Below are 12658 nucleotides of genomic sequence, written 5' to 3'. Positions count from 1 at the left end.
TTTAAATCACAACAATATTTGATGTAAAACAATCTCTTAACAATACAACCTGTTGGAGTTCAATCGCTTTCCTTTTTCTCATCATCATTGTTGCTGACCTTCATGTTCATCTTTCTCTTCTTTGGTTGATGATGCTCAATCTCTCCAAAGGCTTGTATGATATTCTGCAATGATATTGAAAGTTGCTTGTTCCCCAAGCACTTAGAAACAATGGTTAGCATGCAGGATTTATTTGTGGGCCTTTGTACTTACTTTGGTGTGAGAACACCAAACTTAGTACCTTGCCAATGGTTCTTGTGCATCAGATTAACCATGTGTAAAACTCTTTTTCTTTTTTTCAAAAATGACAAAACTGAAAACTAGAAAACAGCAGAATAGTTAACTAGTTCATCCATCATGCTTGAAGCCAGCATTATGCAGAAAATGAGAATGTGTTTTATGATGGGATTTTTGGTGAAACACCAAACTTAGAATCCTTCATTCTCCCTTATATTGTTTTGGTGTGCAACACCAAACTTAGCTTCTTGCAATGTAGATAAACTAATTAACCTTTTTATTAAAATAGTTATGAAAGGAAAACTACCTCAGGTTGGGTTGCCTCCCAACAAGCGCTCTTTTATTGTCACTAGCTTGACATCCTTCACTCTGTGCTCATGGAAGTTGAGGCTTCTGTTGCCTCATGTTTCCTCCTCTTGCTATGGGCTTCCTTCCCTCTATTTCTCTTTCCATAGCCTTCTTATTTTCCTCCATGACTCCCTTTTCTTTCAACACAGCATCCTTTTCATGGCTCTTTGGGTTCAGAGTCCCCTTTTTCTCACCCAATTCAGCAAGGTTTTGCACTAGTTGTTCCACCTGCCTTTCAAGTCTTCTGAGTGAAGTCTCCTGATTCTTGCTTATCATCTCTTGATGCCTCTTTATTTCTTCCCGCTCTATTGCCATCATTTCTTGAATTTTTATGGACCTCTCCATCAACATTTCTAGAATATAGATCCTTTGAAAGGTTGGAAGTGGTTGTGGCAACTGTGGTGGTTGATGAAGGTCATTTTGAGTGAATGGTGAGGTAGGACGGGATTGGAAGTGTGTGTGATTGTTGTTGTGGGGGTGTGTTTTAAGTTGATTTTTGAAATTAGGATTGTTGCAGTTGAAGTCCCTTGGTCTTTGGTTTTGGTTCTCAACCCCCCTCCCATTAGAATGAGTTCTCCAAGGTGGATTGTACACATCATTCTGAGGCCTGTTCTGGAGCATGCTAGAGTGTTTGCCTGGAGCTTGTAGTTGCTCATAGCTTTGTTGCTCTCGGTTAATGGCCCCAAAGCTTTGTTCAGCTTGATTACACCCATATGAGCTTTGAGTCAGGTTGTATGTATGTACTACAGCATGTCTCAACTCAATGATTTTTTTAGCCATCATATCTAATTGTTGTAGAGTCTGCTGATGCATCTGCTTGTTTTGGCTTATTACTGCACGAGCACCTTCAATTTCTTTCTCTAAGGGATGCACTTCTGCCTCTTGCTTAACAACTCCTTGTGATGGGTTAAATTTGACTAGGAGTCCATTCATCAGTTCTTCCCATCCGATAATGCTTCCTTGTGGAAAAGCTTCAAACCATTGGGCAACATCATCCATGGCTATGGATAGTTGCTTCGAACTATGGGTTACATTATCATCCAAGGTGGGGGTATTACTCTCATGATTGCTAGAATTTGTTGAGTTCCCTTCCATGATCTGCACAGTCACATCCAATTCAAGTGAAGATAGAGCATATTCAGACCAGGATATGATTGAAGGATCAGTTGACACAAAGTATCAAACAGTTGGCAAACTTGAGAGGGTAATGAATGAAAACCACTCCTCTCGTTTGTTTTTCAAACTATGAAAACCATATTCAGCAGGATGAGCCAAGGAAATTTCACTCTATTGCTAGAATGAGGTTTCTATTAGCTCAGGCAAAACTTCAAACAGTTAGTGGGTTAGTCAAAAATTAAAGAAAAAGTGCTTGATCTAGATTACCACCTCACTTAATCATTGTCAATCTAATCAATCCCCGGCAACGGCGCCAAAAACTTGATGAGTATTTTGGTGAAAAATAAATTTCTCCCAAAACACACAAATCTAACCGGCAAGTGTACCGGGTTGTATCAAGTAATAAAAACTCACGGGAGTGAGGTCGATCCCACAGGGATTGAAGGATTGAGCAATTTTAGTTTAGTGGTTGATTTAGTCAAGCGAATCAAGATTTGGTTGATGGTTTTGTGACTTGCAGAATTAAATTGCATTGAAGTAAAGAGAACAAGAAATAAATTGCTGAAACTTAAAGAACAAGAAATTAAATGGCAGAAACTTAAAGTGCAAGAAATGTAAATTGCGGAATCTTAAAGTGCAAGGAATGTAAATTGCTTGAAATGTAAAGGGGATTGGGATGTGGATTTGCAGAAATTAAACAAGGAAAAATTAAATTGCATCAAACAGAAGAGGGAAAGGGAATTGGGATTGAGCCGGATATAAAGCAGAAGAGTAAATGAACATAGAAAGTAGTAAACAGAGAAGTGAAATGGGAAATTCAGATCTCAGGACCCAGAGACTAGAAAACCAAGTCTAGATCTCAATGCCTTCCTAGATCCAACAAGAACAATTGCAAGGAAATTGTAAATTGCAAAGATAATAGTTGAAGAACAATTAACCGGAAATGAAATTCAATTAGCAGTAAAGAAACAGAGATCCAAGATTGAGATTGAAACAGAATTTCTTCAATTCTCCAATCCAAGATCCAAGGCAAGTGTAAAATGAAATTTAAAGCAATGAAAACAAAGAAATTAAAGTTCAAAAGCTCTCCGAAAACTATTATGAAAATTCCAAAGGGAAAGCTCCCCGAATAACTTGAATTCTATTCTATTTATACACTTTCTTCCAATGATCTTCAAGCCTTGAGTTGGGCCTTTGCTCTTGGTGGAATTGGGTTGAAAGAGGCCTTGGTTGATTGCTCTTGAAGTTTGAAGAAGAACCAAAGTGAACCAATTGAACTGGGTTTGAGGTTAGCAAAAGTTGGACCAAAAGTTTGAGCCAAAGTTAGCAGCAAACACATTTTTCTGGTATGCACGTTGGTGCCAACGTTAGGGGTCTAACTTTGACCCTAACGTTGGCCTTGTCTAGTGTGCTAGTGGTGCCAACGTTAGCCTCCAAGTTAGGGGGCTAACGTTGGCGCAAACGTTGGCCCTTCTCCCTTATGTTTTCATGTGCCAACGTTAGCCTCCAAGTTAGGGGGCTAACGTTGGCGCAAACATTGGATGGCCAGGGAGGAAATTTCAAGTTCCAACGTTAGCCTCCAAGTTAGGGGGCTAACGTTGGGGCTAACTTCTTGCTTCCTGGTTCAATTTCACTTATTCCATTGTCCTCTCTTCACTCCTAGCCATTCCTCTTTGCTTCAACCTTTCTCCAAGCTTTCTTCACCTATCATTAATCAACCAAACTCATCAAAGCTATGCTCAAAATCATGAGATATTCATTCTTTCATAATATGCAACAAATATAGCATAAAACCTCATGAAATGGCATAAATTCATATATGGTTGGTTCAATCAAGGGAAACATGAAAATCTACTCCATTAGCTTGCTTGTAGCTCAAGAAAGTGCATAATTCAAATGAAAACAAAAGAAAAAGACTAGTTAAAATAGGCTAGGATGACTTGTCATCAACTACTAGTGGTTGATTACCTAGATTAGACATTTTTTCTTTTTGATGTTGTCATTTAATTTCCTTTAATTTTCTCTTGCTAGTAAGGTATTTGTGTTATTGCCTCACTAAAAATCCCTCATTTGTGTCAAGGGAGATTCCACTTTCTCTTGGTGATTGTGTTTGATATAAACTTTTTCAAGTAAAAATGGAGTTTACCACACATTTTGATCAATCATATTGCATAGGATATTGCCCACCACCACAAAATGATTCATGTCATTATATCCTCATGGTGGCTGGGAATATTAACAAGAAATGATGGGATTGGAGCAATCAAATAAAATGGAATACCTCCTAGAGCCACAAAATAGCTCATATTGTTATGACAACTAGCCAAGTTGTGACTGGAGAAAGGATTTTAATGCTCCATACCCCATTCATCAAGAACCATCATCCCTTAATTGTCTAACCTATGCACCTCCACAAACTCCTCCAAAAACTTTTCTAGCATTTAGAATAGAGGAACTCTCCAAGAGATATCTCTTCATTACCCAACTCAGTGATTTCTTAAGGCAAAATGTGAGAGAGGTGATTGAAGATATAGAAGCCTCAATGAAGAGTCAAGAAGAGTAAATGACACAATTGGCACAACATTTTGTTGATGAACCAACCAATGTCTTTCCTTGGCCACGAGAAAAATACCATGTCATCAGTCTAAGGAGTAGAGTAGTGCTTAATGCAGGTGAAATTGAGGAATTGGTACCAAGTGATCCACCATTCCAAGAAGTTTTTGATGAAGAGGACACCCCAACCATCACACAACACCCAAGTTTTGAAAAAAAAAAGTAAAGGCAATCAACCAAAGCACTGGAATAAGGATTGTGGCCAAGAAACAATTGACTATATCCATGAAAAAGAGAAGGTCAAAGAACAATCCAACCCCTGCTCCAACAAGCAAGTTCACTCAAGCTAACTAATGAGCGGATATTTTATATGCTTTTTGGCATCATTTTCATATAGTTTTTAGCATGTTTTGTTTAATTTTTATTAAATTTTTATAGGTTTTAGTGTTAAATTCACATTTTTGGATTCTACTATGAGTGTGTATGTTTTTGTGCAATTTCAGGTATTTTTTGACTGAAATTGAGGAGTTGGAGCAAAAGTTTGATTTAGAGACAGAGAAAGCACTGCAGATGCTGTTCGGATATGATCTCCTTACACTCGGAAGAGATTTTCTGGAGCTACAAAAGTCCAAATAAAGCGTTCTCAATGGCTATGAAAAGCTGACTTCTAGAGCTTTCCATCAATATATAGTAGTCCATACTTTGCTTCAGATTATAAGGCTCAAAACTGGCGTCCAACGCCAGCCTCCTGCCCCCTTCTAGGTGTCCAGCGCCTAAAGAGAAGAGACCAGCGCCCAAATGCCTAAAGAGGACCCCCTAGCCAGCGTTCAACACCCTAGAGGCCGCTTAGCACGTGGATCTCATCAAAGCTCAGCCTAAACACTTATCAAGTGAGCCCTAGAAGTGGATTTTAGTACTAAAAAGACTGTTTTACCCTTACTAGTCATTAGTTTAGTATTTAAAGTAGAAGATCACTCTTTGTTAAGGATCTTCAGCCTTTTTACACATTATTTTTGTTTACCATATTGTATTGTCTATCAGTATACGTTTCTAAACCTCATAGGTTAAGGGGAGGAGTCCTGCTGAGTCCTATGAATTAATAAAAGTATTACTGTTTTCCTTCAATCCGTGTTTGATTTAATTATAAGATGTATACTCGTTCTTCAACATAGTGAATGGGATAATCAGTGACAATCAGCTCCGTTTATCATACCAAGACTGCATGCCTGACAACCATCCGTGTCTTCTTGGGTTCGTGTGAATACGTGACTGGAAAGCCCAAACCGCCAGCTTGATTATACATCTCCCAGACGGCTAATCCACGACTTCGTTAGGGACTTCTTGAGACACTAGTTCAGCTAATTTACGGGAAGATTAGGGTCTCTGTGGTAGAGGCTAGAACCCAAAGGAGCAGCATTCTCTAATCCGGAAGATTCAACCTTGTCTGTGGCGTTTTGAATAGGATCACCAAGGGAATGAACTGCTAGAGCTTCACCCTCGTTCAATTGGATGACCGCGGCCATATGGCGTTTGATCTGAAACAGAGGAGATAGATGATCACGGCCATACGGTGTTGATCACATACAGCCTGCCATAGAAGAAATCACTCACAAGCAAAGGATACAGTAATACTAGAGTTAATTCAGAAAGACAAAGCAACTCCAATCCTTAATCATCTTCTTATTCCTGGTTACATTTAATTTAAAAAATATTTTATACACTATTCCTTTAATTCAATTAAGCCTCAATCCAACAACTTCTTGATTCGCCTGACTAAGACCTGTAAGATAACCATAGCTTGCTTCAAACGACAATCCTCGTGGGATCGACCCTGACTTGCTCAGGTATTACTTCGACGATCCAGTGCACTTGCTGGTACAGCTGTACGGAGTGTGGGGATTCGTGCACCAAGTTTTTGGCGCCGTTGTTGGGAATTGTTCGAGTTTGGACAACTGACGGATTATCTTGTTCTCTAGATCAGGTATTATCTTTAATTTTGTTAGCTTTTCTTTTATTTCTTTTTTTCTTCTTTTCGAAAAAAATTAAAAAACCATTTCAAAAAAAATTTTATTTTCTTTGATTAATCTTTGTTCTTGGTTTGAGTCTTTTTGTTTTTGTTCTTGGTAATTTTCGAATTTTCTTGTGTCTTTTTCTAAAAAATTTTTAAAATTGGTTTCTGTTCATACCCTGGGTCGAGATGTCCGATCTGGGATGATCAACGACAAGCCAATCGACCTCTTCAGGTCAAGACTATCCGACCTCTTCTCCAAGAGCTCGGCCAAATCACCAGGAAAGCCCAATAAGGGCCCAAACAGAGGAACATGACCCAAATCCAAAGGTAGCCCAAGCCTATAGAGATAAGGGCGGTTCCCTTGAAGATAAGATGACTTCACCCAAAGATAAGATAAGATAAGATAACTATTTTATCTCCAAAGAAGTCGCTCCTCACCATTATAAATACACTGGAGCATCTAGGTATAACTGGTGCACGAAATTGTGATGTCCAGGCTCGAACAATCCCTGGTAATGGCTCCAAAGCTTGGTGCTTTGATCTTAATTCATAATTGTCACAACTTCGATACAACTAACCAGCAAGTGCACTGGGTCGTCCAAGTAATACCTTACGTGAGTAAGGGTCGAATCCCACGGAGATTGTTGGTATGAAGCAAGCTATGGTCACCTTGTAAATCTCAGTCAGGCGGATATAAAGTGATAATGTTGTTTTCGAATATTATATAATAAAATAGGGATAGAGATACTTATGTAAATCATTGGTAGGAATTTCAGATAAGCGAATGGAGATGCTTTTCGTTCCTCTGAACCTCTGCTTTCCTGCTATCTTCATCCAATCAGTCTTACTCCTTTCCATGGCTGGCTGTATGCAAGGGCATCACCGTTGTCAGTGGCTACATCCCCTCCTCTCAGTGAATAATATGCTCACGCACCCTGTCACGGCACGGCTATTCATCTGTCGGTTCTCGATCATGCTGGAATAGGATTCACCCTCCTTTTGCGTCTGTCACTAACGCCCAACAATCGCGAGTTTGAAGCTCGTCACAGTCATTCAATCATTGAATCCTACTCAGAATACCACAGACAAGGTTTAGACCTTCCGGATTCTCTTGAATGCCGCCATCATTCTAGCTTACGCCACGAAGATTCTGGTTAGGAGATCTAAGAGATACTCATTCTAGCTTAATTCATGTAGAACAGAAGTGTTTGTCAGGCACGCGTTCATAAGGGAGATGGTGATGAGCGTCACACATAATCATCACCTTCATCACGTTCTTGGGTGCGAATGGATATCTTAGAAGAGAAATAAGAAGAATTGAATAGAAAACAGTAGTACTTGCATTAATCTTTGAGGAACAGTAGAGCTCCACACCTTAATCTATGGAGTGTAGAAACTCCACCGTTAAAAATACATAAGTGAAGGTCCAGGCATAGCCGAGATGGCCAGCCCCCTAAAACGTGATCAAAGGATCATAAGGTAATCCCAAGATGTCAAATACAATAGTAAAAGGTCCTATTTATAATAAACTAGTCACTAGGGTTTACATGAGTAAGTAATTGATGCATAAATCCACTTCCGGGGCCCACTTGGTGTGTGTTTGGGCTGAGCTTAAGTGTTGCACGTGCAGAGGCCATTTGTGGAGTTGAACGCCAGTTTTTGTGCCAGTTTGGGCGTTCAACTCTGGTTTTGGATCCTTTTCTGGCGCTGGATGCCAGATTTGGGTAGAAAGCTGGCGTTGAACGCCAGTTTACGTCATCAATTCTTGGCCAAAGTATGGACTATTATATATTGCTGGAAAGCCCTGGATGTCTACTTTCCAACGCAATTGGAAGCGCGCCATTTAGAGTTGTGTAGCTCCAGAAAAGCCACTTTGAGTGCAGGGAGGTCAGAATCCAACAGCATCAGCAGTCCTTTTTCAACATCTGAATCTGATTTTTGCTCAAGTCCCTCAATTTCAGCCAGAAAATACCTGAAATCACAGAAAAACACACAAACTCATAGTAAAGTCCAGAAATGTGAATTTAACATAAAATCTATTAAAAACATCCCTAAAAGTAACTAGATTCTACTAAAAATATACTAAAAACAATGCCAAAAAGCGTATAAATTATCCGCTCATCACAACACCAAACTTAAATTGTTGCTTGTCCCCAAGCAACTGAAAATCAAAATATGATAAAAAGAATAGAATATACTATAAATTCCAAACTATCAATGAAACATAGCTCCAATCAAATGAGCGGGACTTATAGCTTTTTGCCTCTTGAATAGTTTTGGCATCTCACTTTATCCATTGAGGTTCAGAATGATTGGCATCTATAGGAACTCAGAGTTCAGATAGTGTTATTGATTCTCCTAGTTCAGTATGATGATTCTTGAACACAGCTATTTTATGAGTCTTGGCCGTGGCCCTAAGCACTTTGTTTTCCAGTATTACCACCGGATACATAAATGCCACAGACACATAATTGGGTGAACCTTTTCAGATTGTGACTCAGCTTTGCTAAAGTCCCCAATTAGAGGTGTCCAGGGTTCTTAAGCACACTCTTTTTTTGCTTTGGACCTTGACTTTAACCGCTCAGTCTCAAGTTTTCACTTGACACCTACACGCCACAAGCACATGGTTAGGGACAGCTTGGTTTAGCCGCTTAGACCAGGATTTTATTCCTTTAGGCCCTCCTATCCACTGATGCTCAAAGCCTTGGGATCCTTTTTATTTGCCCTTGCCTTTTGGTTTTAAGGGTTATTGGCTTTTTGCTCTTGCCTCTTGGTTTTAAGAGCTTTTGGCTTTTTCTGCTTGCTTTTTCTTTTTCTTTCTATTTTTTTTTTCGCCTATTTTTTCTGCAAGCTTTGTTCTTTGCTACTTTTTCTTGCTTCAAGAATCATTTTTATGATTTTTCAGATTATCAAATAACATGTCTCCTAATCATCATTCTTTCAAGAGCCAACATATTTAACATTCTTAAACAACAACTTCAAAAGACATATGCACTGTTCAAGCATACATTCAGAAAACAAGAAGCATTGTCACCACATCAATATAATTAAACTAAGTTCAAGGATAAATTCGAAACTCATGTACTTCTTGTTCTTTTGAATTAAAACATTTTTCATTTAAGAGAGGTGATGGATTCATAGGACATTTATAACTTTAAGACATAGTTACTAACTACTAATGATCATGTAATGAAGACACAAACACAGATAAGCACATAACATAGAAAACGAAAAACAGAAGAAATAAGAAAAAGGAATGAATCCACCTTAGTAATGGTGGCGTTTCCTTCTTGAGGAACCAATGATGTCCTTGAGCTCTTCTATGTCTCTTCCTTGTCTTTGTTGCTCCTCCTTCATTGCTTTTAGATCTTCTCTGATTTCATGAAGGATGATGGAGTGCTCTTGATGTTCCACCCTTAATTGCTTCCAATAATTGTGTGGAAGAAAATGTATCCCCTGAGGTATCTCAGGGATCTCTTGATTTGCAGTCAAATGTTCTACCACTGAGCTATAGACCCTTGATGGAAGCTTTTGTCTTCCCTCTCCTCTTTCTAGAGGTTTCTCTGGCCTTAGGTGCCATCAATGGTTATGGAAAAAACAAAAAAGCTATGCTTTTACCACACCAAACTTAGAATGTTGCTCGCCCTCGAGTAAAAGAAGAGAGAATAGAAGAATAAGAAGAAGATATGGAGGAGATGGAGGGAGATGTGTATTCGGCCATATGGGTGGGATTGGGTGGGAAAGAGATGTTGAATTTTGAAGGAAAGTGGGTGTTTGGATGTGAGTGGTAAAGAGTTAATAGGGAAGAGTGTTTATTGGGAATAGAGGATGATTGAGAAGAGAGAAGAGAGTGAGTGGAGGTAGGTGGGGATCCTGTGGGGTCCACAGATCCTGAGGTGATCCTGTGAGGTCCACAGATCTTGAGGTGTCAAGGCATTTACATCCCTGCACCAATTTAGGCATGCAAAATGCCCTTGCACACAACTCTGGGCGTTCAGCGCCAGGTTGGTGCCCATTTTGGGCGTTCAACGCCCATTTGCTGCCATTTCTGGCATTGAACGCCAGAACCATGCTTGTTCTGGGCGTTCAGCGCCAGGATGCTCCCATTCTGGGTGTTCAGCGCCAGAACTATGCTCTGTTCTGGCGTTTGAACGCCAGACAGATGCTCCTTCAGGGTGTGATTTTTCTTCTGCTGTTTTTGATTCCGTTTTTGAATTTTTTGTTTATTTTGTGACTCCACATGATCATGAACCTAAGAAAACATGAAAAACAATAAAAATAAGAATTAGATAAACATTGGGTTGCCTCCCAACAAGCGCTTCTTTAATGTCAATAGCTTGATAGTGGGCTCTCATGGAGCCTCACAGATGTGCAGAGCTTTGTTGAGACTCTCCAACACCAAACTTAGAGTTTGGATATGGGAGTTCAACACCAAACTTAGAGTTTGGTTGTGGCCTCCCAACACCAAACTTAGAGTTTGACTGTGGGGGCTCTGGTTGACTCTGCTTGGAGAGAAGCTTTTTCTGCTTCCTCCCCATGGTTGCAGAGGGAGATCCTTGAGTTTTAAACACAAGGGAGTTCTCATTCCATTGAAGGAATATTTCACCTCTGTCAACATAAATCACAGCTCTTGCTGTGGCCAGGAAAGGTCTTCCTAGGATGATGGATTCATCCTCTTCCTTTCCAGTATCCAGGACTATGAAATCAGCAGGGATGTAAAGGCCTTCAACCTTTACTAACACGTCCTCTACTTGTCCATAAGCCTGTTTTCTAGAGCTGTCTACCATCTCTAATGAGATTTTAGCAGCTTGCACCCCATAGATTCCCAGTTTCTCTATTACAGAGAGGGGCATGAGGTTTATTCCTGAACCAAGGTCACACAGAGCCTTAAAGATCATGGTGCCTATGGTACAGGGTATTATGAACTTTCCAGGATCCTGTCTCTTCTGAGGCAATGTCAGTTGATCCAGATCACTTAGTTCATTGATGAACAAGGGAGGTTCAACTTCCCAAGTATCAATGCCAAATAATTTGGCATTCAGCTTCATGATTGCACCAAGAAACTTGGCAGTTTTCTCTTCAGTAACATTCTCATTCTCTTCAGAAGAGGAATATTCATCAGAGCTCATGAAGGGCATAAGGAGGTTCAATGGGATCTCTATGGTCTCTAGATGGGCCTCAGAGTCCTTTGGTTCCTTAGAGGGAAGCTCCTTATTAATCACTGGACGTCCCAGGAGGTCTTCCTCCTTGGGATTCACGTCCTCTCCTCTCCTCACAGGTTCGGCCATGGCGCTTATGTCAATGGCCTTGCACTCTCCTTTTGGATTCTCTTCTGTATTGCTTGGGAGAGTACTAGGAGGGATTTCAGTGATCCTTTTGCTCAGCTGGTCCACTTGTGCTTCCAGATTTCTAATGGAAGATCTTGTTTCATTCATGAAACTTACAGTGGCCTTAGATAGATCAGAGACTAAGTTTGCTAAATTAGAAGCATTTTGTTCAGAGTTCTCTGTCTGTTGCTGAGTTGATGATGGAAAAGGCTTGCTATTGCTAAACCTGTTTCTTCCACTATTATTAAAGCCTTGTTGGGGCTTTTGATCCTTCCATGAGAAATTTGGATGATTTCTCCATGTTGAGTTATAGGTGTTTCCATAAGGTTCACCTAAGTAATTTACCTCTGCTATTGCAGGGTCTCAGGATCATAAGCTTCTTCTTCAGAAGATGCCTCTTGAGTACTGTTGGATGCAGCTTGCATTCCATGCAGACTCTGAGAGATCATATTGACTTGCTGAGTCAATATTTTATTCTGAGCCAATATGGCATTCAGAGTATCAACCTCAAGAACTCCCTTCTTCATAGGCATCCCATTACTCACAGGATTCCTTTCAGAAGTGTACATGAACTGGTTATTAGCAACCATGTCAATGAGTTCTTGAGCTTCTGCAGGCGTTTTCTTTAGGTGAATGGATCCACCTGCAGAAGTGTCCAGTGACATCTTTGATAGCTCAGATAAACCATCATAGAATATATCCAGGATGGTCCATTCTGAAAGCATGTCAGAAGGACACTTTTTGGTCAACTATTTGTATCTTTCCCAAGCTTCATAGAGGGATTCACCTTCTTTCTGTCTGAAGGTTTGAACATCAGCTCTAAGCTTGCTCAGCTTTTGAGGAGGAAAGTACTTGGCTAAGAAAGCCGTGACCAGCTTATCCCAAGAGTTCAGGCTGTCTTTGGGTTGAGAATCCAACCATAATCTAGCTCTGTCTCTTACAGCAAAAGGGAAAAGCATGAGCCTGTAGACTTCAGGATCTACTTCATTAGTCTTAACAGTATCACATATCTGCAAGAATTCAGTTA

At 40.0% G+C, this 12658-nt stretch overlaps 1 non-coding gene across 1 annotated transcript; it reads left to right on the top strand.

Annotated features, from left to right (window-relative positions):
- The first annotated feature begins 12350 nt into the window (after positions 1-12350).
- LOC148548279 (small nucleolar RNA R71) lies at positions 12351-12458 on the top strand. Its single transcript, XR_015897227.1, has one exon. It is a non-coding gene; the product is annotated as a small nucleolar RNA R71 (small nucleolar RNA).
- Positions 12459-12658: the final 200 nt, after the last annotated feature.

This window comes from Arachis ipaensis, chromosome B8 (assembly GCF_059453495.1).
Source record: "Arachis ipaensis isolate K30076 ecotype BB chromosome B8, ASM5945349v1, whole genome shotgun sequence".
NCBI lineage: Eukaryota > Viridiplantae > Streptophyta > Magnoliopsida > Fabales > Fabaceae > Arachis > Arachis ipaensis.
Note: the sequence above shows the minus strand (reverse complement) of the source record. Positions and strands in the feature narration are given on the sequence as shown.